This window comes from Canis aureus, chromosome 23 (genome assembly GCF_053574225.1).
Source record: "Canis aureus isolate CA01 chromosome 23, VMU_Caureus_v.1.0, whole genome shotgun sequence".
NCBI classification, from domain to species: Eukaryota; Metazoa; Chordata; class Mammalia; order Carnivora; family Canidae; genus Canis; species Canis aureus.
The window spans coordinates 13090823-13117470 of NC_135633.1; the positions used below are offsets into that span (position 1 = coordinate 13090823).

The window sequence follows — 26648 nt, forward strand, 5'->3', positions numbered from 1 at the left end:
CAGTCATTCTCACTGGATGCTCCCAGACTCACTCAGGCCCAAAGTATTCTCAATTTACACTACGCAAGAGCTGGCCACCTCCCAGCCATCTACTAACTCATTTATCATGATGCCAATATCCATAAGGACCCTGGTGGAGGACCCCCAGCACACACCACCAACAGAGACAGTCTTGGCATTCACTTCCAGTACACAGAGACATCAGACTGCATAGAGTTCGATATTTGTTTCCTAGTCTTTTTTGTAAAATTTAAATACAATGAAATATATAAATCGTAAGTGTACCGTTTGATGAGTTTTAACAAATGCAACCACCTGTGAAACACAAAACTTCTATCAAGATACAGGACATCACCATTATGCTTCATGACTCCATCAAGGCAGGTATTGGGGATATCCTGCCCCCAATACCTGCACCCATTTCCAAAGGCAACCACTGTTTTCAATTTCCTAAATCACACTTCACTTATGCCAATTCCAGAATTTCAGATCAATGGAATCACACAGTATGTACTCCTTTGGATAAGAATTTATTGACTCAAAAAAAAAAAAAAAAAGAATTTGTTCACTCAGCACAGCTTCAAGATTCCTCCCTGTTGTTTTTAAGTACCAGTAGGTTTTCTTTCCCCTTTTTTATTGCTGAGCTTTATTCCACTATGTACACATACCACAGGTGTTTATTGGTAGATACCTGGGCTGTGTCCAGTTGTCTTTTCTGAATAAAGATTCTATGAATTTCAGAGATATTCTATTTTGCATTTATTATAATGATGAAGGTTGTGCATTTTTATATTTCTTTACCAGCTGTAATTCCTTTTTATGAATTATATATTTTTTCATGCCCTTTGCTTAATAATTTTATGAGAGTCTCAAAGATTTTCTTGTATAAACTTAAGAGCTTTTTAAATAATCAAGGTATTTCCTCAATGACTATCTTAGTTGTGGTTTAGCATATAACCATTTTTACAAACTTATTTGGGAAGTGATGGCCAATTTCCATAATTTAGTTAAAAAAAGAAGCTGTATTTTATGATACATTCTAAAATCCGAGAAGATAAATTACCTATATTTTCTTTCTTTACTTTTTCTTTTTCTCTGAGAGACAGAGAGCACACAGGTGTGTGCAAGTGGGGGGGAGGAGGAGGAGGAGCAGAAGGGGAGGAAGAGAGAGAATCTCAAATAGGTTGTTTCAAAAAACAGAAACGGAAGGAAAACTTCCAAATTCATTTTATGAGGCCAGCATTACCTTGATCCCAAAACCAGACAAAGACCCAACCAAAAAGGAGAATTAAAGACCAATATCCCTGATGAACACAGATGCAAAAATTCTTACCATGATACTAGACACTAGGATCCAACAGTTCAGTAAAAGGATTATTCACCACGACCAAGTGGGATTTATTTCTGGGATGCAAGAGTGGTTCAACACTCACAAATCAATCAATGTGATATACCATGTTAATAAAAGAAAGGACAAAAACCATAAGACCCACTCAATAGATGCAGAAAAAGCATTGGAAAAGACACAATATCCTTTCTTGATAAAAACTCTCTGCAGTGTAGGGATAGAGGGAACATACCTCAATATCATAAAAGCCATATATGAAAAACTCACAGCAAATATCCTCAACAGGGAAAAACTGAGAGCTTTTCCCCTAAGGTCAAGAATATGACAAGGATGTCCACTCTCACCAGTGCTGTTCAACATAGTACTCGAAGTCCTAGCCTCAGCAATCAGCCAACAAAAAGAAATAAAAGGTATCTAGATCAACAGAGAAGTCAAATTTTCACTCTTTGCAAATGACATGATACTGTATGTTGAATACCTAAAAGATTCCACCCAAAACTTGCTAGAACTCATACAGAAATTCAGCAAGGTGGCAGGATATAAAGTCAATGCACAGAAATCAGTTGCAATTATATACATTAACGATGAGGCAGAAGAAAGAGAAATTAAGGAATCTATCCCATTTATAATTGCACCAAAAACCATAAGGTACCTAGGAGTAGACCTAACCAAAGAGGTAAAGGTAAAGGATCTGTACTCTGAAAACTATAGAACACTTACAGAAGAAGTTGAGGAAGGCATAAAGAAATGGAAAAACATTCCATGCTCATGGGTTAGATGAACAAATATTGTTAAAATGACTATGCTACTTAAAGCAATCTACACATTCAAAGCAATCCCTATCAATATACCATCAACATTTTCCACAAAGCTGGAACAAACAATCTTAAAATTTGTATGGAACCAGAAGCGTCCTGAATGGCCAGAGGAATGTTGAAAAAGAAAACTGAAGCTGGTAGCATCACAATTCTGGACTTCAAGCTCTATTACAAAGCTGTAATCATCAAGACAGCACTGTACTGGCACAAAAACAGACACATAGATCAATGGAACAGAATAGAGAACCCAGAAATGGAACTTAACGGCATGGTCAACTAATCTTTGACAAAGCAGGAAAGAATATCCAGGAAAAAGATAATCTCTTCAACAAATGGTGTTGGAAAAAATGGACAGCCACATGCAGAAGGATAAAACTGGACCAGTTTAATACACTATTCACAAAAACAGACTCAAAATGGATGAAAGACCAAAATGTGAAGCAGGAATCCATCAAAATCCTAGAGGACACAGGCAGCAACCTCTGTAACCTCAACCACTGCAACTTCCTGCTAGACACATCTTCACAGGCAAGATAAACAAAAGCCAAAATGAACTATTGGGGTTTCATCAAGATAAAAACTCCTGCACAGCAAAGGAAATAGTCGACAAAACTAAAAGACAGCCGACAGAATGGGAGAAGATATTTGCAAATGTCTTGTCAGAAAAAAAGGGTTAGTATCCAAGATCTATAATGAACTTATCAAACTCAACATCCAAAAAACAAATAATCCAGTCAAGAAATGGGCAGAAAACATGTACAGACATTTCTCCAAAAAAGACATACAAATGGCCAACAGACACATGAAAAATGGTCCACATCACTTGGCATCAGGGAAATACAAATCAAAACCACAATGAGAGGCCACCTCACACCAGTCAGTATGGCCAAAATTAACAACAGGAAAGAAGAGATGTTGGTAAGGGGAACCCTCTTACACTGTTGATGGGAATGCAAGCTGGTACAACCATTCTGGAAAAAAGTATGGAGATTGTTCAAAAAGTTAAAAATACAGACACCCTTTGACAACTGGTCAACTGCACTACTAGGTATTTATCCAAAGCATACAAACATAGTGATTTGAAGGGGCACATACACCCCAATGTACATAGCATCAATGTTCACAATAGCCAAACTATGGAAAGAGCCCAGATGTCCATCTACAGGTGAATGGATAAAGAAGAGTTGGTAGGTACATATATAAAATAGAATATTACTCAGCCACCAAAAAGAATGAAGTCTTACCATTTGCAACTATGTAGAGATAACTAGAGGGTATTATGCTAAGTGAAATAAGTCAGTCAGAGAAAGAGAAATATATGATTTCATTCAAATGTGTAATTTAAGAAAAAAGCAGATGAACATAGGAGAAGGGAAGAAAAAAATAAAACAAGACGAAATCAGAGAGGGAGACAAACCATAAGAGACTTTGAACTACAGGAAACAAACAGAGTTGCTGGAGGGTAGTCAGGTGTGGGGGAGGGGATGCAGTTATTGGGTGATGGGCATTAAGGAGGGCACTTGATGAAATGAGCACTCGGTGTTACATGCAACTAATGAACTACTAAACCCTACCTCTGAAACCAAAAAATAAATAAATAAAGTAGTCAAGTCTTTCAAGACCAAACCAATTGTTGAGAAAAGATGAAATACCAGTACATAAATAACCCAAAGATATTGTGTGAGAAATTGCCAGTTTTGCAGCAGAAAATCATTGTATTTACTCATTTGTTTATCATTGATGATGACCTTTTGTTCTTTTTTTAAGATTTTATTTATTTAAGAGAGCGTGAGAGTGAGAGACAGATCACAAGCAGAGGGGAAGGGCAGAGGGAGAAGCAGACACCCTGATGAGCAGGGAGCCTAATGTGGGATTTGATCCCAAGGTCTTGGGATCATGACCTGAGCCAAAGGCAGATGCTTAACCGACTGAGCCACTCAGGTGCCCCTATTTTTGTTGTTTTAATGCAAGTTCTGTGCCTCCTGGATCTGGATGTCTGTTTCCTTCTCTAGATTAGAAACATTTTCAGTTATTATTTTCTCAGATAAGCCTTCTGCCCTCTTTTCTCCTCCTCCTTCTGCTGCTTCCCTTCCCCTTCCCTCCTCCTCCTCCTCCTCCTCCTCCTCCTTCTTCTTTTCTCTTTTTTCTTCTTCCTCTTCCTCTTCCTCTTATTCTTCCTCTTCCTCTTCCTCTTCTGGGACTCCTACGATAGGAATGTTACTACATTTGGTGGAGTCACTGAGTTCCCTAAGTCTTTTCTCTCTTTTTTTTTTTTCCTAAGATCCATAGTTCTTCCTTCTCTTTTGTTCAGCTTATTATTTTCCATTATTCTATCTTCTATATCATTTATTCATTCCTCTGCTTCTTCTATCCTTGTGGTCATTACATCCAGTCAGTTTTGAATCTCAGTTACTACATTTTAAATTTCTGCCTGATTGTTTTTAACTCTTTTATTTCTGCATTAATGCAGAATTAATTAATAATCTCTCTGATGTCTTCCATGCTTTTCTCAGGCCCAGTGAGTATTCTTATGATTGTTGCTTTAAATTCTCCATCAGGCATATTACTTATGTCTGTTTCAAGTGGATCTCTGGCCATGACATTTTCTTGTTCTTTCTTTCAGGATGAATTCTTCCATCTTGTTATTTTGTCTAAGTCTCTTCTTCTGTGTGCCAGAAAAGCACATTATGTTTCCTGCTCCTGACAGTAATGGCTTTATGGAGAAGAGGTCATCATGTCCAGGGCCTGGCACTTCAGGGAGCGTCTCTGGTGTGTGCTATATGTACTCTGCTGCTATGTTTTGGTTTTATCCTTCAGGTCAGTGGTCTGCAGAGGCTTTCCTTGCCTGCAGTGGGCAATGTTTGGACCTTAGCCAGAGTGTGGCAAGTTTTAATTTGGCATGCTTTGGTCTGCTTGTTAAATGAGACTTGATGCTACTTCGACTAGAACCAAAGCCTTGAAGAACTCTCTGGCTGGGGATCCCTGGGTGGCGCAGCGGTTTAGCACCTGCCTTTGGCCCAGGGCACGATCCTGGAGACCTGGGATCGAATCCCACGTCGGGCTCCCGGTGCATGGAGCCTGCTTCTCCCTCTGCCTGTGTCTCTGCCTCTCTCTCTCTCTCTCTCTCTCTCTCTGTGTGACTATCATAAATAAATAAAAATTAAAAAAAAAAGAACTCTCTGGCTGGTGGATGTGGTGTGTTCAGAGGTTTCTGCTGGCCTTCTGGGGAAGAGCCCCTCTGCAATAGTCCTTAGGCACACTTACCAGAGAAAAGTAGTACCATCAGAGTGTAGGAGGGTGGGACTTGGTGTTAGTAGGTTAGGCAGCCAGTGCTGGCACTGTGCTATTTACTAAAGTTGGTTCATGCTAAGGGGCAAGGTAGGGAAATGGCACCGGCTAACTCCTTTGTCCCAGAGAGAGCCCTCCATGCTTGCTGGTCTCAGGGAAGCACTCTCAGAAGAGCAAATATTTCCCATGTGCATCCCAAGCATTTTTCAGGTTGATGTTTTCACACTGTCTCTGGGTTCCTTGCATTCCTGGAGTAGCACAGTACACTTTGGGGTCTATTCCAGCTAAGCCTGATGACTTTTAAAACTCCAAATCTAGGGATCTGGTGTGGCAGGGACCTGCACTTGTCTTCTGGAGGACTGTCTTGCCATAATGGGACTGATACAGGTTTGACTGAGAAGGGCAGTGGCACCAGAGCACTGGAATATGGGATTTGGAGCAAAGCAGGCTAAACAGCCAGTATCCAGGTTAGCCGCCCTCAGCAGGTATCTCAAACCTATGTTGAGGGGTAGTGGGGTGGAGTGGGAAACAAGTGCCCAGCTAGTTTATCTCTGGAGAGGTGTCTCTGGGATCACCATACCTCACAGATGTGCTTTAAGAAGAGCGAACGATCTCTCCACATGTGCTTTAGGTGATCTTCAAATCATGCCCTCTTCAAGGTTGCTTGACTGCCTTCTCTCCAGGAGCAGGGCAGTACCCTCAGATCTGTACCCAGCCAAGCCCACTGACTTCTAAAACTCCAGTCTTTGAACCTCTCTAGTTATAAAAACTCATAAAATCAGCCCCTCCCATGTTCCCAGCTAATGGCTTTGTGCACATCCCTGTGTACTCCACTATCTCACTTTTCTCTGTGACCAGGGCTCCCTCCTTTCTGCAGCCCTGCAATCCATTTCTCACCCAAGCCATAGCTCTGCATTTCGTACCTTCCTTGATGTGGGCTCTTTTCTCCTTCTCGTTGTGCAGTTTGTTCTGTGAGTTCTTAGGTCAATTTCTTGGGTATTCAGAATGATTTGATAATTGTCCAGCTGTGTTTAAGGGGCGAGGCAAGCCTAGGGTCCTCCTCACTTAGTTCCCTCCTTGATAAACCTGTTTAAATAAATTTGTCATGAGTAAGTTTATCAAATTTATTTTATTGAAACTGGAATATGAACACCTGTGAATTCACTTTGGACTGGAGTGCCTCGTATTTTCAAGTTTAGGATTAATTTTCACTCAGTTGAAGCAGCCTAAGAAAATGGAAAAAGCATAACCTCAGGAAGCAGCATACTGTGTTCTCTTCTTGCCAGGAACCCAGTGTGTAACCTTGAGCAAGTCATTTGTTCTCAAAAAAAAAAAAAAAAAAAAAAGTCATTTGTTCTCGAAAGGCCTCAGTTTTACATGTGTAAAATGTAGCCTGAATTGGATTGAATGCTTCCTTTTTCTCTTCTGCAATATGCAACATGCCCTCAATTTTATTTTGTTTTGGAAAAAATGTGAAGAACCTAGAGCTTTTTTTGTTTAGCACCTTATATTAAAGTAATGAAAGTGGGTATGATGATTACATGTACAAATGCACAAAATCATTAACTCTACAAAGATATATCATTCCCAAATTACAGAAAAATTTAAAGCATACAGTTAATTCTTTAAAGGGTTGCTAAATGCTTCCCCTTCAAAATCAGCAACTGCTGGTGAGGACCCCTTGGCACAGTTATGACCAGCATGTTACTACTGCATCTTCCTGATAATCTCAGCCTACATGGGGTGAGGGGGATGAACAGGGGGTGGATATTGATTGTGTGCTGCCCCAAGACCTGAGCTCTGTTGCAATTGTTATCAAAATGACATTTGAGTGGTTCGTGGACATAGATCTGTGTTCTGTGACCACTGAATGCTTCCTAATGTTTCTTCCAATTCTGAAATCCTCTGAAGTTGCTGTAAGCCTTGTGCTAAACTTTGTGTTACACTACTTTCCTTGAGTATCAGCTTACTCTATATCTTCCAGAAGTGTAGCCAAGAGGCACAAAGATGTGTCATTGTGGTGGGAGGCATAATCAAGAAAATTACAGTTCCATCCCCCAGATAGGAGGAGGGAGAGATTCTCAGAAGACACTGTTAAAGAGGAAGGAGCACTGTGCCATTCAGACTAGGTGCCAGCAGGGCTTATTCCTGCTTCTCTGAAACAGACTCGTCTTTGTGTCTGGGTCCTTGCTCCTCTGAAAACAAGCTGAGTGTGGATGGTACCATGCCTTGCTGTGAACAAATATTCCCAACCATCTGCCTGATAAATCAACCTAGAGACAAAACATGTCTTCTGTTGGAGCCTGCAAGTTGGCCTGCAACACTTTCCCCAAAGGGAAAAGGGCCCTCTAGTCTGGACAGAGTAGACTTTCCCGGTGCCAATCATCTGACATGGATTTGGGGCCCATAGTGCCTAACCATGTGTGCCTAATGCCATTTTGGGATTCAGGAGAATAATACAGGAATCCTACCTTCCAGAAATCATTCTCTTCAAAGGATAAATGAAAGAGACACATTGAGAGGTGAAAGCTGACTAGAGTGATATGGAATGTAAAGGGTACAGTGGCTCAAAGGTGTAGGTCACCGTGGTCCAGAGCATTTTAAGTCTCCCCATTTAAGGCAGTCTGGAGCAGACCTGGGGCGGGGGGTGGGGGGGTGTTAATTTGGGATAGGCAAAAAGTAGGAAGCCAGGTATTCCTGTGGGATGTTTTACTGGCCATCCATCTCCTGTAGACCCAGAAAAATTGCCCACTCCCTTTCTCATACTCAAAATGCTAGTCTTCAAACTCCAGAGAAACCTTCTGTCCTACCAGCCACCTACAAATGTCTCTTCTGGATAACAGAAGATACTTTCAAAGTTATTAGAGGAAAATGAGCTGAATAGGATGGCCCAAGATGCAGTGTCATGGACCAGGTTGGTCACTCCAGGAAGCAGACAAGTTCCACATATGACATCAAAGAATGGCTCAGCTTATGTTGTTCCACAATGATTAAAATTATTTTTTGGCTCAGAGGCAAAGACCAGATGAATCTTTTCTTACGTCCCCTGAGAGTACTGATACAAAAAATCAGTGAAAGAGGAGCTAGGGCATGCCTACTACGTTAACAAGTTACTGCCATGAGGCTTCTTACCATCATCAATGTACTTCATCATCATTGGCAGGATCTCAGGGCTTCTGAAAGATGTCTTCTAGATACCTGAAGTCAACCCTTTAAGTGCTAGGAGCATTTTCCTTGTGGCTTGGAAACTCAGTCAAATCTTCTAAAATACACTACACACTTCCCTGCACTTCTATGAAAGAATGTTCTTAAAATAGCTTTAATCTTCTTTGATGAGTATGTTTAATTAACAAAAGCATGAATTATTGTGTTCTGTGTCCTAGAGATGATGTCCTCACCTTTGGTTGAGAAATATGGGTTTGATATTCCCCAACCTAAAGGATACCAGAGACTGTTTTTTGTTTTCTTACATTTGTATTTTATAATTATCATTTCCCTTTTCATATTTAGATTGTCAAGTATCATTTCTGACATTGGTGTGGTTATATTTAATAGTAATTCAATCTACTGTTTGCTTCCTCCAAGTTGCTGTTTTCAGGAGAACAATATAAGAATTTTTATGAAAATCATTTGCAAAGCAAGAGTAAGATACCTCAAAATTAGGACTGAAGTGGCTCTGAGTGATATCTATAAATTTTAAAGAATGAATTTTGTTATATCCACTTTCATTTTTCTTCCCACCTGGCACTCAATGTCCCACAGAAGACCAGTAGGTTGAGTAGAATTTCAGTAAAACTTGCAGTGAACATAATCCTGGGGCAGATAAGTCCCTGGGAATAAGCTAGTCCTATGCCCCAGACTTCAGTTTTTGACCTTCAACACTGATCACATTTCCTGTGGTATATATATACCTGCTTACAGAACTGTTCTTTACTTCAGAAAACTGTCATGGGCTATCTATTTGTGATTATTTGACTGAGGTTTGCATTTTCTTTTTTTTTTAAGATTTTATTTATTTATTCATGAGAATACACAGAGAGGAGAGAGAGAGAGAGAGAGAGAGAGAGAGAGAGGCAGAGACGCAAGCAGAGGGAGAAGCAGGCTCCATGCAGGGAGCCTGCCGTGGGACTCAATCCAGGGTCTCCAGGATCCCGCCCTGGGCTGTAGGTGGCGCTAAACCGCTGAGCCACCGGGGCTGCCCTGCATTTTCTAATAGACTGTAAATCCCAGGAAGGTGGGGGCTATGACTGATTCTGTTCACTATTACATCCCTAGCAACTAATCTAGTAGGTGCTAAATAATTTTGTGATGAATGACAGAAGGAACATATGGCAAGTCCAGAGACCAGATTTCTGGTTGTTGGTGTTGTCTTGTATGACCTTGAATAGAACATTACACTTCCTCTGAGTCTCAGATACCATATTTGAAAGAGGGTCCTCAATAAGATGGTCATAAAGGATTCATCCACTTTAGACTTCTAGTCTATTTAAATATAAGAAAAGGAGAGAAGTTGTCAAGACTAGAGGATGGTTCAGAAGGGAGCTGGAGGAGACGCAGTGTCAGGGGTGGTCAGCTAAGCATCCCCAGGACCTGGCAGGAATGATTCCTGGGAGAAATGTGATTTCTCTACAGCTGTCTAGACTTTGGAAAATTTGTGAAGAAAGTAAGTTTCTCATTGAAACCCTCCTTTTCCTTTCTGCATCCCTTTCTTGAAATCCCACACCTACCATCATCATTACCACACAACCACCTCCAACTAATCAGTGTCATCATGCCTCCCATTCTGTCTTGCCTCTAAGAAAATGTTGGAATAAACTTATGCATGGATAAGCACAGTTTTAGGAACTTCCCCTCACTGTACTTTCCTGCTATCAGGGTTTGCATTTGCCAACTAGGCTTTTTCTAGAGAATGTTTAAGTCATAAATTATCTGGTAAAGCTTTAACTTAAGGCAAGGTACTTATTGTTTTAGTGATCAAGAGAGACTTTTATAAGGCTCCTCAAATCCCACCCAGAGGCTCCTGCTTTACCAGTCCCAGCTCAGTGCTTGACTCCTAGGAGTGCCGGGAAAATCCAAGTGGGCAAACCTGTTCCTACATACAGCTTTGTCACCAAAACCATCATTTGGGTACTTTACCTCCTAGGGTTGGGACTAGCATGAGGAAAGGGAGACTTTACCTTAGGAGCAAAATTTAAGAGAGCCCCTAAATCTCAATAATATTTTAATGTAACACTTCAAAATCAAAATTAATCCAAAAATCCATGATGGACAAAGATATTGAATTTTTAATATGCCAACATCAGATATGTTGTTTTCTTCTTTTGCCTTAGGCTCCAATATGGCTTGGCCTGGCACTTCTTGACTCTTACTTCCTTCAATTCTGATGATACACAACTGTAAATGTACATAATGGAATGTGCAAAGGGGACACACTGGTGTTGGCTGCATTACTATGCACTGGGAGAGGACTGTCAGCTAAGCACCCAGGGCTCAGACCAGGGTCTTAGCTGCTCATGAATTGATAAGGAGCCCTTGAGACACTCATCTGATGCTTCCTCTCAGGATGAGTATTGGAAGGACAATCCCCAAAGGCTAAGAAAAAGGCTCTTCTTGGAGCAGAGTAGCACTGTTCTCTGTTGAAACCATTATTGTTACTTGATGGGATGAGCACTGGGTGTTATACTATATGTTGGCAAATCGAACTCCAGTAAAAAAATATACAAAAAAAAGAGAAAGAAATCATTACTGTTGTGTACACAGAAACATCAGCATTGTGTACAAGGCTTTCACATATTTTTACATTTCTCTGGGTACCCATTCCACCCTTCATAGTAAAGATAGGATTCCTGCCACGAAACAGTGAAATCCTTCATTTCCTGTTCCACCAAACACCTCTGTCATATTAAAATCCATAGACAAATTTTATTTATGCGTTTATTGTTTTCTATCAGTCTAGGAGAAAAGTGGAGAGAAGGAAAAAAGGAAGCTATTTCTCTTTGTTGAGCACTAAGAGAATATAAAAAATGGTGACAAGGAAGGATCTTTATTCTGAGAGATGTACAATGATTTTTGAGATTCCCTCCCTACTGTCGCCCAAGGGATGGTATGGATGGGGGAGAAGGCATCTCATCAATGCTGTTAGTCGGTCAGGTCTCCAAGTCTCCTCTGCAAATACAGCTGGGCACGCCAAATAAAAAAATGTTCCTTACTTTAAGTCAATGGGAGGATATTTTTGAAATAGAAATTAATCCTTTTTGAAAATAAATAATGGAAGGGGGACACTTTTGAACTGAGTACCAAAACTGCGTAACAGTTGTGGACAGCCTAGACATTACAAACCTTATGATGTTGGGGAAATCAGGCGAGACTAACTTTAACCATCCAGCAGGTGATATTCCTCTGCTCCTTGTGTCTCAGCATCACTGTGTTCCACCTGAAGTCCCATATCCATTCTGGGTTATCTTCGCTGGCCCCTGGTTAAAAAAAAAAAAAAAAAGAGAACTACATTTAGCACAATCTCTCACAATCATTTTTCCATTTACTAGAAGACCACAGAATGGAGAGATGGGTAATCTGAGTTAATCACATGAATGTTGCTTAATGTTCTTAAGGGATCACACACAAAAATGTCTCATAACAAACATACTGTGTGGGGGGAGGGAGGGTATTTTCCCCATATTCTCCTGGATTCTTGTGGCTCTTCTATTAACTAAACTGACATAAGATAAAGAGGAGAAAAACATATTTAATTTCATAAGTATAGGAGCACCATAAAAATATGAGATCCAAGAACAAGTTTGGCAGTTGAGACATATATGCCAAACTACACTAGGGAATGGGATAGAGTCCTGGGGCTTCAAAGGAGAGGAGAGTAATTTACAGGATTTTAAGAAGAGCAATGAAATGTTTGTTATGCTATGCAGAGACAATGGGCCACTGAAGACTTGAACAAGTCAAGGTTAGCAGGTCTTGCTAACCTTTCCCCAGCTTCCAAACCTAGCCTGTACTCTTTGTAGTTATCTCTGGTGATTGCCCCCTTCCTAGACCAGGTTCTCTATCTAAATTATTTGGAGCAGTTAAGGGAGAGGTAAAAAGCTCTTCTTGAATCTTTTGTTTTGTTTTGTTTTGTTTTGTTGTTTGTTTTTTTTCTTCTTGAATCTTTTGAACCTTAATTGTCTTCAGCTCAAAAAAACCCATGTGTCAAAATGGCACATTTTGGTGAGGCTCATTCTGAACCCCTTCTTTAGGGAGGAAGAAAATCAGATGAGTAAAACATGCAAAATAGTAAGATGATTCTTTTTATTGATGATCAATTATCTCGTGGAAATTCTGAAAATTATTAGGTTCAGCGAAAGACTGTAGTGCTGATAACCTCTCCAGTTTAAGACTTGGTTCCTAAAAAGACACCTTAAGGGATGCCTGGGTGGCTCAGTGGTTGAGTATCTGCCTTCGGCTCAGGGCATGATCCCAGAGTCCCAGGATTGAGTCCCACATCGGGTTCCCTACAGAGAGCCTGCTTCTCCCTCTGCCTATGTCTCTCCCTCTCTCTGCGGGCCTCTCATGAATAAGTAAATAAAATCTTCAAAAAAAAAAAAAAAAAAAAAGAAGAAGAAGAAGAAGAAGAAAGGAAGAAAAGAAGAAAGAAGAAGACAACGACATCTTAATTAAGGGCTAGCCACAGGGAGGGAGGCTATGCTGGCCTGTCCTCAATGCCCTTGGTGTCAACCCTCTGTGAAAGGCCTTCCGGCTTGGTGCCCCCACCAGGTGTAGAGCAGAGCCTAGATCCAGAAGGTCGCACCCACCTCCTCACAGCAGGTTCAGAGCCAGGCAACTCCAGGAGTTACAGTCCCAAGGAGTGCAAGGGCCCCTCGATTGGGACTAGCTAATGGCCATAGATCCGGGGTATCAGGCCAGTGGGAGTGCGGGGAGGCTGAAGGGCGAGCTGGTCCCAAGGCTGCAGAGATTTCCAGTCCCAGTTTCGGGCCCTCTGGGAGCTGAGCCGGGCGCAGGGGTTCTTCTTGGGGCCACGCTCTTTCCGCTCCTCTGTGAACCGGGGCATCGAGGCTACCATTTACCAGCAACATCTACTCGCTGGCGGCCTCGGGCGAGCTCGCCCACGTCTACATGAGAAAGCAGAGCCGGGTGTACCGCGAGGTACAGCCCGACGGGCTGGGGGTCCCCGGGCCTTCCTCCGGGGCGGGCTGCACGGCCGCCGCTGGGCCCGAGCCGTCGGGACCCCCTTCCATGTACCGTACTAGAGATTTGGAGGGATATCCGCTACCAGGTTGGGGGGAGACGTTCTTAAAACCATGCCCCGGCCTGCAGAACCCCGCCCGGTAGGGCCGCCCCACCTGCCCGACGCCCTGGTGGATCGTCGTTCAAACTTCCCGCCCAAGAGGGCAGTGCTCCGGCGCCTGCGCAGTAGGCCCCGGCCCCGCGGGGCGCACCGTGCTCCTGCGCCTGCGCAATGATGCAATGCTGCCTGGCCGCGCCGGAATGCGGCGTGTAGGCGACAGGCGCTCCCCTCAGCCGCAGGGGCCCTGGAGCCGTCTTCTTGGCTGGGGAGGCGGCCTGCCTCGGGAGTCAGATTCCACCCACGGCTTCTTGGGGGCAACTAGGCGTCCGGACTCCAGAATCAAATCGATGTTCAAGAGGACATTCTTGGATGTTTGTACCTGAGGTCAAGGTGTTTCCGGTGAGGAACAGAAAGCGCAGGTGAAGGGCCTGGCCGGGAGGGGCTCTGGAAAATAATCATGGAAGAATGAAGGAGTTAGTGACCAAATACGGGTGCGGAGGCCCACAGCGCAGGGCCCAGTGGCGGCCTGGTGGTCGGGAGCGTCCGCATGGCGGACACGGACTGTGTGGCCCGGGCCAGCCTCCCTCCTGAGGTGAGGCTCACCTGTAATCTCACCGCAGACCTACTTCCGGTCTTTCCCGCTGTGCAGAGAAGGTAAGCTGAGGTGAGGGACTTGCACGCAGCAGCCACCTCGCTGCTCCCTCAGGGGGACCGGGGGCGGGGGGCACTCAGGCGTGTGACTGCGAGGGCGTCCAGACCTCGGAAGGAGGGACACGTTACCAGGGCACTGGCCGAGCTCACCTGTTTTGCTTTGAATCCATTCATTCCTGTGCAGCCACGAGCCAGGCCCTGCAAGGTGCTGAAGGTGAGGTGAGGAAGGCCCGACACCGCCCGCTTTTAGGGAATTAGAGCCCAGCGAGAGAGAGCAAATCTTACGTATCGGCCACAAATTGTGAGCGCTTTGGAGGAATAGGATAGCGTTGCTGTTTGGCAATTGTGGTATTGCAGGTGGAGGCTTCAATCTTTATCTGACCCAAAGTTTACCAGAATTCTCTTAGGTTTCTGCGGAAGCTTACTTATGGTTTATGTCGCCGGGGAAGCCGGCCTTTTTGGTTAAGCGCACACCATTCTTAGATTTTATGGTCCACTTTCCAGTTCCCTAAGAACTGAGTATTTCTGTTATTTCCATTTTACTGTATTTGACCTCTGGTGTGTTGGCACAAAGCATCATATTCTAGAGGAAATCATAAGGAAGCATGAGACTAGAGGTTGAGGAAACTTGGCCTTCTCTGAATTTTAATTTTTCCTCATGTGCGTAATGAGAAGGATAACTGAAAACAGTAAAGTGCTATTCAAATGTTCGGGTTAGGAGGGCAGCCCAGGTGGCTCAGCGGTTTAGCGCCACCTTTGGCCCAGGGCCTGACCCTGGGGTCCCCGGGGTCGAGTCCCATGTCAGGCTCCCTGCATGCAGCCTGCTTCTCCCTCTGCCTGTGTCTCTGCCTCTCTCTCTCTCTGTGTCTCTCATGAATAAATAAATAAAATATTTAAAAACACACACAAACATTGTGGGTTATTAATTATAGAACATAATTATAGAATATGACATAGAACAATAACTGGGTTATTAATCATTAGGCCAACAAATTTTTTAAAGTATTTTTAAACCAGTTATTTGAAATCATTTCTTGCAGGAAAGGAAACTAAGTTTCCCATATGTAAATGTTTTAACTGAAAGGAAATAAGTGTTTACTGTGAACAGTCTTGCGGGGGAGGGTATAAATTTCCCATCATAACAGATTATGAATTAAATTATAAATGTGTTGGAAGACTGTTATCTTGGGATAAGTAGATCCAGTACGATGGACAAGAATTTGGTACAAATAATCACTTTCATTGCTGGTACAACTATTTGAGGCAACTGTGGTTCTTTACAAAGAGGGCTCTTTATTGGAGTGGTAAAATTGAATAGGGCTAAACTGTGTTATTAGTTGTAAGGAGGGCAAAGGAAAAAGAGGGGATATGTTTGCCTGGCTCTGCCTTAGACTTAAGTTGATAACCCCCAAACATAATAACTCTATAAGCTATGGTAGCATTGATCTTTATCCTAGTTGTGAAATACCCCTAAAGGTCTCCCATTATCTTAGAGGTGGTTCCTAATTATGACAAAGTCTGAAAGTTAGCATTTGTTGTTAAAATACTATGCCTTTTTTTTGGAAGTAGGAGGAAATTATCATCTGTACGCTGTTGTTTTCTGTTTTCCTCTTATGTACTTCTGGAAGGTTGTGGAAGTCTGTTTATAGGACTGACTTATAAATAGAATCTTATTTTCCACTATTTTCATAATTTGGAGTTGTGTGTTCACAGAAAAGAAAACTTGGACTTTAAAACTGCTTATGAGAAATGACAATCACTTCAAATAACGGCTACTTTCATGCAGTCTGTGACTTCAGTTATCCTTAATAAGTCTTGAAAGGAAGACAACCAGTTTTCAGGCAGTTGCCAGGGGCTGGGAGAAGAAGGAAACGGAGAGTTAGTGTTTAATTGGTACGGTTTCAGTTTGCAAAATGAAAAGAGTTATGGAGATGGATAGTGGTGGAGGTTGTACAACATAATGAATGTCTATAATACCACTGACTGTACACTTAAAAATGATTAAGATGGTAAATTTTATGTTATGTGTATTTTACCATAATGAAAAATTGAAGAAAAGAAAGGGATCATCACCAGTGTTAGGTGTTAAAGATGAGTTATCACTGATCTTAGTCTTTTTGTTTAATGTGAAAAGAAGGACTTAGATACTTGAATACAAAAACAAAGAACAACAAAAAAGATCCATCTTGATCTAGACTCTCTTCTGAATCTTCATCTAAAGGATTGGCCTTAGAGCCCTTTTTCCTATCCCTGACCACCTCTCCTTCCAAGCTTAGTGCACAGTCTCAAACAGGTACATTTAATGCTAACAGCTTGTATAAGGGATCTGTACATCACTCTTTTCTGTAAAGCACAGGTATTAAGTTATTATCATCCTCCAACTGCTGAGTGCTTGCGAGGCACTCTGGAGACTGGCAAAGAAAAAAGAGATAAACAACCCCTGCCTTTAAAGACACTTAGAATATAAGAGAAAAGACAGAGGTGTTAACTATCATGTATTCAGAACTATAATAAAAATGCCGTTAACCTTGCTGCTCTAAGTGTGGTCTTTATATCAGCAGCATTGGCATCATTGGGGTGTTTGTTCCCAGCTCAGATCTACTGATTTAGAATCTATATTTTAACATAATGATATGACTCATAATGCATATGAGTCATCTAGGGATGCCAGTGCTGCACATGGATCACATTTTGAGACATGAATTTGTAGAGTACAAAAGAAGGAACAATTCTGCCTAGCTGAGTGAAAAGGGAGGGTGTTATTGCAAGCATCACAGAGGGATTCCATATACACTGGGTAAAGAAGGACAGAGAAGACTTTGCTGAGCAGATGAGGAAAGAAGACAAGGCAGGGGAGATAACATAAAGACTTGGGGCCATGAACAGTATATTTGGAGAATAGTAAGTAGTAGTATTGGAAAAATGGATCAACACAGGTTGAAAATATAGGCTAGGACCATATTGTGAAAAATCTCTTATGCTATGTGAAAGACTGTAGACAGTAAGAACTATAGGATTTCTTTAAGTACAGGAGCAATAAGATCATACTGTCTCATTTAAGTGAAGAGGGTGGACCAAATGGGACAGAGCCAGACCACAACAAGAAGCCAGGAGGAAGTTATTACAATAATCCAGGCGTGAAGTGAATGAGGGCTGGAACTAAGGCAATAGTTGTGGGAATGTATGTTTTTTTAAACTGGTAAGTTTGTGATAATTTGTTATGCAGCAATAGGTAATAAACACAGATGTTAGGATCTAGAGGTGAGATCATGTTGTAACAAATACATAGGAATATGAGAGTACTTGTAGAACCAGAGAATAGGTTCTGGCTGGAAAAGTTTTCAAAAGCATGCATGAGGAAGTTCAAACTTCACTAAGCAGACTGTAGTAGAAATCTGGACATTAAGAGCGCTGCTGGTGAGAACTGGGAAGGAAGCAAAGAATATGTTATTGGGAACTGGGGAAGAGGAGTTCTTTCTATATAGTGACAGAAACTTAACACAATTGTCTCCTGCGGTTATGTTAATAGGAGAAATTGTAAGTGATGAACTTCAGTATATAGCTAAAGATTTCCAAGCAAAGTGTTGAAAGTGCCACCTGGTTTTTTCCTGTTTGTATTAAAATTTGAGAAGAGAGAAATTGAAAGAAGAACTCTTAAAACACTTGGGCAAAAAGGAACCCACATCTACTGATTTTGAAAAAAATCTTAGTGTCTCTAGATAGCAGAAGTTGCTAAAATTAAGAGATTCATTCTTAGGAAAACATGCTCTAGAGAAAAGGCTGAAGTCATTATAGCATTTTTGCTAAAATCTAAAAAAGATCAAAAGATCAGAGTCTTCAAACTGTTCTTTCAACAGATCATTTCACAGATCATTTCAGTCAAATCAGAGGGTCTTCAGGAGACTAAAGAACATTGTTCCTAAACTATTTCAACAGGAGCCAAGGATAGAAAATGAATTTTCTTGAAAAGATTTTTGGGTGTGTCCTTTTCCACAGGGAGCAAATCTCTGTGAAACCTTTCAAGATTCTTGGGGGGGGGGGGGTGTTTTAGCAGAAACAGTACCAATTTGGACTAAAAGCTACAAAAAAAAGTACAAAATTAAATGAGGCTGTTAGACCCACAAATTCTACTGGTTAGAAGCCAACTTACAAAATCACAGAGCTGCCAATGTGTTATCTTTCATGAAAAAGGAAGGATGATTCAGAGGGCAGAGCTGAGAACCAGGAAAGATTGTTCTCAGGCCTTGAAACTTAATCAAGAGATACTTGCCCAGTGGATTTTACAATTACTATGTACTAACCAGTTACTCCTTTTTAACTTCCATTTCCCATCCCTTTTGAACTGTAATGTCTATAGCTGATACCCTATGTCTGTCCCATCATTGTATGTTGGGTGTGTAAGGAGCTGTCTCTTTAATTTCACATATCCACAAATGGAAAGTAATTGCCCCAGGAGTTCTACTCTATGGATTATATCCAGGAACCTCATCTACACCTGGAATTGATTTGGATAGAATTTTGGACATTGAGCTTATGGAATGAGATTCTTGGAAACATGGGAAGACAGTGAATGTATTTTGCCTGTAAGCAGGGCATGAATCACTGGGAATCAAAGGTGGAATTCTGATATAGTCCCCAAGATTCCCACTCTCAGATATACCACTGCACAGTCCCTTCCACTTGACTAGAGAAGGACCTATAAATATGATGGATGTCCTTTTCTTTAAAGATTTTATTTATTTGATAGAGAGATAGAGAGTCAGCATAAGCAGGGGGAATGGCAGAGAGAGAGAAGGAGAGGCATGCTCCCCACTAAGCAGAGAGCATGATGCGAGGCTCCATCCCAGGCCCCTGGGCCAAAGGCAGACGCTTAACTGACTGAGCCACCCAGATGGCCCAGTGGATGTCACTTCTATGATTAGGTCACCTTAGATGTCAAAGTAAAAAGATTTTTCATACGTAATTAAAGTTCCAAATCCGTTTGATTTTGTGTTGATCAAAAGTGAGATTACCATAGGTGGGTTTGACTTAACTTAGGTGAAAATGCTTAAAAGAGAAACTAGGTCTTTTCTGAAGAGAGATAATCCCCTGCTGGCCTTGAAAAAGTGAGCCACTGTGGGTTCTGTGGATTTGGAGAAATACATTCTGCTAACAACCAACATGAGCTTAGAAGAGGACAGTGAGCCTCAGATGAGACTGCAGCTCTAGCCTGTACCTTGAATGCAGCCTGGTGAGACCCCGAGCAGAGGACTCAGCTAATTATAATTTACATCTATAAATATATTTTGTTAAAAAAAATATATATATTATAAATAACATCTCTTTCAGCCTCTGTTTTTCTCTTTCTCTGGAGAACCCTGACTGATACACCTGTTGTCAGGCATACCTGTACTCTTCTACACTTGGCCATTGGCCATGGCTTACCACAGATGGTCCCCCTTTTATTTTATTTTTTTAATTAAAAAATATATTAGTCTCTTAAATCATGTAAAAAGTAAAATTGGAGCTATAATTCATTGTTCAAATTATACTTTTATTATTGTGTATGCATATACCTTCACTGAGATCTTTATTTCTTTTTATGGTGTTGAGTTACTGTCTAGTGTCCTCTTATTTCCCTCTGGAGGACACCCTTAAGCATTTCTTGTAGGGTAGAGCTAGTGGTAATGAGCTCCTTCAGCTTTTGTTGATCTGGGTAGGTCTTAATTTCTTTCTCACTTTTGAAAGACAGTTTTGCCAGATACTAAATTCTTTGTCAACAGTTTTTTTAAAGTGATTTTTATATATCATCCCATTGTCTTCTGGCCTCCAAAATGTCCTTTTTCTTTCTTTTTTTGATTATAGTTGACACATATACATAAGTTACAGTTATACAATATAGTGATTGGAAAAGTTTATACATTATGCTACATTCACCACAAATCCAGTCACCATCTGTCACCATTCAGCACTATTACAATATCAATAACTATATTCCTTATGTGTGCCTCTTATTCATTCCATAATTGGAAGCCTGTACTTCCTACTCCCTTTTACCCATTTTGCCCAGCCCCCAACACCCTCTCTTCTGGCAACCATCAGTTTGTTCTCTGTATTTGTAGGTCTGATTCTGCTTTTTGGGTTTTTTTTATTTTTTTTAAAGATTTTATTTATTTATTCATGACAGACAGAGACAGAGAGAGAGAGAGAGGTAGAGACACAGGCAGAGGGAGAAGCAGGCTCCATGCAGGGAGCCTGATGCGGGACTCAATCCTGGGACTCCAGAATCACGCCCTGAGCCAAAGGCTGAGCCACCCAGGGATCCCCTACTTTTTGTTTATTCATTCTGTTTTAGATTCCACATATGAATGAAATCATATGGTATTTGTCTTTCTCTGACACATTTTACCTCGCCTAACAGCCTCTAGATCTATTCATGTTTTTGCAGATTATATGACCTTATCCTTTCTAATGCTGTGTAATACTACATTGTGTATATATATTACATCTTCATCCATTCATCTCAGTGGACAGTTAGGTTGCTTCCATATCTGGCCTATTGTAAATAATGCTGCAGTAAACATAGGGGTGCAATGGCCTCCAAAGTTTCTGATGAGAAATATGATACTCTATTTAAAGATCCCTTGTATGTGACAAGTTGCTTCTCTCTTACTCTTTTAAAAATTCTCTCTTTGTGTTTGGTGTTCGAAAGTTTGGGATCCCAGTGGCTCAGCGGTTTGGTGCCTGCCTTTGGCCCAGGGTGTGATCCTGGAGTCCTGGGATGGAGTCCCACATCAGGCTCCCTGCATGGAGCCTGCTTCTCACTCTCTCTGTGTCTCTCATGAATAAATAAATAAAATCGTAAAAAATAAATACATAAAAATTTTAAAAAACAAAAGTTTATATGATTATAAACTATATGAAAGTTATATGATTATAATATATCTTGATGTGGGCCTTTTTAATTCATCTTATTGAAGTTTGTTGAACTTCTTGGCTGTGTTAATATCTCAAAAAATTTAGAAAATTTTCAAGCATTATTCCTTCAGATATTCTCTCTACCCCCTTCTCTGTCTCTCTCTTCTCCTTCTAGGACACTAACAATGTGCATTTTGGTCTGTTTGATGGTTTGCCACAGGTCCTATAGGCTCCACTCACTTTTCTCCAGTCTTTTTCTTCCTGCTCCTCAGCTTCAGTAATTTCCATTTTCATATCTTCATGTCTACTTATTCTTCCTTTTGCCTGCTCAAATGTTTTCGAATCCCTCTAGTGAGTTTTTTTCAGTCATTGTATTTTTAAGCTTCTGAATTTCATTTTTTTAAAGTTTTCTTTGTTTATACATTGTTTTCTTGATTCTTTAGTTCTTTGAGCATCTTTGAGATAGTTTTTAAAAAGTCTTTGTCTAGTAGATCAACCATCAGGTCTTTTCCAGGGACAATTCCTATTGTTTTGTTTTGTTTTCCTTTGAGTGAGCAACACCTTCCTTTTTCTTTGTATGCCTCATAATTTTTTGTTGAAACTAGACATTTGAATCTAATAATGTGAAAATTTTGAAGATTAGATTCCCTACCTTCTACAGGGTTGGCTGTTTTTATGTTATTTTTGTTTATTGTTCTTGTTATTTTGATTGTGGTAGGCTGTCTCTGTGCCAACACCAGCATTAGGTGTAAATTTAAGGTCTTCTCAGGTCTTTTCTAAGCCTTTCCCTGGGGATACACGGTCTCTTATTTTCTTTCATACTTATTCTGCTTTTTAAAAAATATCCTGGCATTTATGTCCGGCTCCCATAAGGGCAAAATAAGATGAATTAGTGGGGAAAAGGCAGCTGGCCCATTAAATCCACTGGAAGTAACTTTAGCTGGAGATGCCTATGGCTTACAACAGTAATGACTGCCTGACTGTGTGTGTGCCCTCAGCGATCAGAAGCAGCTATCAGAGAACATGTTTGCAGTGTTTGTTGAACAGGGTCCTTTTAGCTTACCCTGGCTCCCACAAGCTGTGGTGCAACCTGCTCCAAGAACATCTGCACAGCTGCCTGGCATAAGGCTATAAGAAGAGGAGAAGCATAACTGCTATTGTGATAAGAGCCAAAATTGACCAAAATTAACTGCAATTTACTGACCAAGCCTTCTCTGGGATATTGGTAGCCTTCAGTAGACTCCAGAGTTTCAAAATAGACAGATTCTTCAAGTGCAGTTTTGTCTAGGTGGGTGGATGATGCCATTTGGTTCCTACTATGCCATCTTTCCAGAATCCTTCCCCCACCTTTGATCTTAATATAGATACCAAGCTCCCAACCTCTTACTATTGCCTACAAGACACTCTATTACCTCGTCATTCTCATCGTTGGTTGTAAAAACTGAGCATATTTTTTTTTTAAGAAACTGATGATCAGGCACATCCATAAAAGTCTTATTTTTAGCTTCCTCTCTTTCCACATTATCTCTTACTCTCTGTCTCAACTTTGCTATACTCTGTTTCTTCAACATGCTTTATAGTTGTCTGTGGTAAATATTTAACAACTGGTAACTGTCAGGAAAGAAAAGGCCTGATTTGTAGTGTTTGCAAAATTCCTCTGTGTAAAAAATACTCCCACTATGTCTGGTTTCCAGCTCCCAATGAGCTATCACTGAACACAAAGTCGAGAAGAGATGCTAACAATGGCTTACATAAGCTGGTATGAGCAGGTTCCATCATGCCATGGATGCTATGACTTTATGCCCCTGGGCTTTATGCTTGAGTGCCCCTTAATTCCCCTACCCCCACCATAGCCTTTCAATCTTCAGATCTTTAATTAAAGTTTTTTTTAAGTTTCTTTCCTTTTTTTTTTTTAAGATTTTATTTATTTATTTATTCATGAGAGACACAGAGAGAGAAGCAGAGAGATAGACGGAGAAGCAGGCTCCTCACAGGGAGCCCGATGCAGGACTCAATCCCCGGACCAGGATCACGCCCTGAGCCAAAGGCAGATGCTCAACCGCTGAGCCACCTAGGCGTCCCTTAAAGTTTCTTTCTTAAGGCAGCTTTTTCCCTAGTTCTGGCGAGGCTACATCTTTGTTAAATATACCTGTGCTGCATTGTATGTACCTGTTATTAGTTATATTTTATGAGATTGTTTGATATCTTCTCTATTTACCCACCAATGAGAGTAGGGACCATGTGTTTCCTGTTTGCCTCTGTATTACCACTGTATTAGTTGCAGCCTGCCATGCCATTATACATAAACTGGCTGGCTTAAACAGGAGACATTTATTTTCTTAGTTACATAGGCTAGAAATTGGAGATCAGAGTAACAGTACAGTCAGGTTCTTGTGATGTCTCTCACCTGGCTTGCTGGAAGCTGCCTTCTCATTGCATGCTCAAATGGTACAGAATGGGGAGGTAGTGCATGCAACTCTGGTATCTCTTCGTAAAAGGCTACTAATCCCATTATGAGGGCCCTACACTCATGACTTCATCTAAACCTAATTATTTCCCAAAGGCCCCATCTAAAAATACCATCACATTAGTGTCTGGGGCTTAAGCATTGGAGTCTGGATGCGGGTGAATTATTTGATCACTCTTGGAATCAGCCTAACCTAGCACCATCTCCTAGATTTCATACCTGCCTTACAGACAGCCCCAACATTCCCTATCAGCTTCCCAGGTCTGTTGTATGTGACACTGCTTTCTGGTTTCTCTAGGGTACTGTGGAGTTACCTTTGCATTCCTAGGACATATCCTTGGCCAAATCTTCAAGGCTAAGGGACAAGTAGCCTTAACTGATCCTGCTCTGATTTGGCACCACTTCTCTTTTTCAAATCCTCACTTGTGGCCCCTGGATGTTCTGTTACTTCCAGACATCTAGTCATAAGTGATTGAGGAGGCACGCTCCAGCAAAGGTGGTCTTTCTCAGTGATACTCTGAAAAAGATCTGGCAATCTCACAGGAGATGTGTGGCATCCACCTGCCACATTATAAGCTCATTTCCTATTCAGTTTTAAAGCTCCTAGCATTCTTCATGGGATCTGCAGTAACTTCCTATATTTGGACAGAAGGACCAAATATTCTCATCTGCAGAGAAGAAATAATTGACTAGACCTAATCCAATGACTGATGAGCTTATTCAATCTCATTATTTCTTACTTCTCCAGCTGTTTTGTTCTTTGGACATAATCCTGTTCATTTTTAGAGTTTTAATATAATATGTCATTCCTAGGAAAACTTTAGTGTCTATATTAGGTTAGGATATAACCTACTGTGTTATTCAAAGGATACTTTTAATCAAAATGAGTTCTAATTGCCCCCTTCCTTCATGCCATAAACACTTATTGAGCACCTACTATGCTTGATTCTATGTTAAGTGTTACAAGGAGAGCAAAATGCAGTCCCTGTGCAAATGGAACTGTAAACCTAAGGAGGAGTAGACATTAATCAAATATTCACACTAATAAATATATAAATTAAAACTGAAATGGTGAACTGAAGAAAGATACATCCACTTATTGATATCAAATAAGAAAGAACTATAACCTAGACTCAGGGGGTAGTTATCTGGGAAAACTTCTCCGAGGAAACAACACTTAGCTGAGATCTAAAAGATTAGTAAGAGTCAACCAAGAATAAAGAAGATATGGGGGGACACCTGAGTGGCTCAGCGGTTGAGCGTCTACCTTCAGCTCAGGATGTGATTCTGAGTCTGGGATGGAGTCCCACATCAGGCTCCTTGTGGGGAGCCTGTTTCTCACTCTGCCTATGTCTCTGCTTCTCTCTGTGTGTGTCTCTCATGAATAAATAAATAAAATCTTTATTTAAAAAAAAATATTTTATTTAATAAAATCTTTTAAAAAACAGATAAGGGGATTCTGGAATAAGGAAATGGCATGTGAAAAGTCCCCATGGTAGGAGGAAATGGAGATTTTGACAAAACTGAAAGGATACCAGTGTAACACTGAAGTGGGAAGGAAGGCATGGTGAGAATTGTGCTGGAACAATAGGTGCTACATCATACAAAGCTTTGTGGACTACATTAATTATTTTGTATAGGATTTGGTCATTGTTGGCTACTTTTAGTAGGCAAGAAAACACTTCTATAACCTTCCTAGAACTACAGAACAAGTGAACTCTCCAGGAAGTCTCTAGAGTACCTACCCCATTGCCTTTATGGAAAAAAAATAATCTTATCATTGTCCTGGCAAGCTTGATGAAGAGAGATGACACCCAGATGGATAGTGCTTGACACAGGGCCCTACCAAAGACAAACACAAAATATTTGTTAGCTCTATCCATCATTTACATGTAACAGCAACTGCTACAGGAATATCCAGAGGAGTTTCGAGAACAGAGCAAAAATATCTAAGAATCCAAATAATTAGAGCCTTCTCATTAAGCTATATATATTCTAGAGAATGAATAGATAAATTTGTAGACTGGATTCAGCTGATAAGATAGCTCATAAAAAAATAAGTCAAGGGATGCTTGGGTGGCTCAGTGATTGAGCATCTGCCTTTGGCTCAGGGCATGATGCTGGGATCCTGGGATCAAGTCCCACATCAGGTTCCCCACAGGGAGCCTGCTTCTCCTTCTGAGTATGTCTCTGTGTCTCTCTGTGTGCATCTCATGAATAAATAAATAAAATCTTAAAAAAATAAAAAAAAACAAGTCAAGGGAATACCTGGGTGCCTTAGTGGTTGAGCATCACCCTTGGGTTCAGGTTGTATCCCAGATTGGGGTTGAGTCCTACATCAGGCTCCCCATAGGGAGCCTGCATCTCCCTCTACCTATGTCTCTGCCTCCCTCTGTCTCTGTCTCTGTCTCTCTCTCTCTCTCATGAATAAATAAATAAAATCTATTTTTAAAATAGTACATGAAAAGATCCTCAATTATCACCAATCATTAGGGGAATAAATATTAAAATCTATAATGAGGTACTGCCACAGTATTGTAAGAATGGCTAAAATTGAGAAGGCTGAGAATATCAAGCCTTGTCAAGGATGTGGGGAACAGGGCAAATGATTATAAATTTCTGCTGCTTGACATGAGAGCATAAAATGGCGTAGCCATTTGTAAACCAGCACAGTCAATTTAGTTAAAATAGGCATTTGCCATATAATGTCTTGCTACTTATCCAAGAGAAAAGACTGTGACCTGTCATAGAAGCATGTGTACATGAATGTTCATAAAAGTGTCATACATAACAACTGAAACTGGAAATAATACGTGTCCACTCAATGAATTTTGGTATATAATGAAATACTACTTAACTCTTTCACCCCAGTCCTTGGGCATT

The 26648-nt window shown here is 41.0% G+C and overlaps 2 long non-coding RNA genes across 12 annotated transcripts in view; one reads left to right on the forward strand and one right to left on the reverse strand.

Moving 5' to 3' along the window:
- LOC144294613 (uncharacterized) overlaps positions 1-13894 on the reverse strand; it is a 46552-nt gene extending 32658 nt beyond the window's left edge. For 5 of the 11 annotated variants that reach the window (XR_013361977.1, XR_013361972.1, XR_013361979.1 and 2 more), the window contains exons 1-3: positions 13257-13879; positions 11794-11927; positions 6378-6540 (exon numbers count right to left, since the gene is read on the reverse strand). This is a non-coding gene — a long non-coding RNA (uncharacterized LOC144294613). Of the gene's footprint in view, positions 1-6377; positions 6541-11481; positions 11928-13256 lie in introns of those variants that run through there. The other 6 variants (XR_013361980.1, XR_013361983.1, XR_013361982.1 and 3 more) reach the window with 5 other exon arrangements.
- Positions 13895-13942: 48 nt separating this feature from the next.
- The window catches only part of LOC144294618 (uncharacterized), a 31594-nt gene continuing 18888 nt past the window's right edge, over positions 13943-26648 (forward strand). Inside the window, exon 1 of the long non-coding RNA XR_013361984.1 lies at positions 13943-14404. This is a non-coding gene — a long non-coding RNA (uncharacterized LOC144294618). The remainder of the gene's footprint in view (positions 14405-26648) is intronic.